We start from the raw sequence: 351 nt of genomic DNA on the forward strand, positions 1-351 counted from the left end.
CCGGGCTGGCCACTCGAGCATATCGGCTCTCCACACGGTCGTCCATAGGATTGAGAAGCAGCTTCAGCAAGGGGGCTTTTTGATAGGCACTTTCTTGGATATTGAAGGGGCCTTCAATAACACCCCGCATGATAGATATCTCTGGATTAGTTAATCGAGAGTCGCGGTTCGTGTTGATTTTTCTCAGTGTTGGAAAATGTCATTACTAGATTTATAACCCTATCTTAAGCCTAAGCGTGGGACCATTATCGTTGGGTCCGCGTGATATCGGTGTAAGATGGTTAAACATTTCATCTTCTTTTGAGCGTCGGTCCGCGCTATCACTCTTATTATCGCGGGGATTATTTCATG

Source organism: Trachymyrmex cornetzi, unplaced genomic scaffold (assembly GCF_001594075.2).
Source record: "Trachymyrmex cornetzi isolate Tcor2-1 unplaced genomic scaffold, Tcor1.1 scaffold1215, whole genome shotgun sequence".
NCBI lineage: Eukaryota > Metazoa > Arthropoda > Insecta > Hymenoptera > Formicidae > Trachymyrmex > Trachymyrmex cornetzi.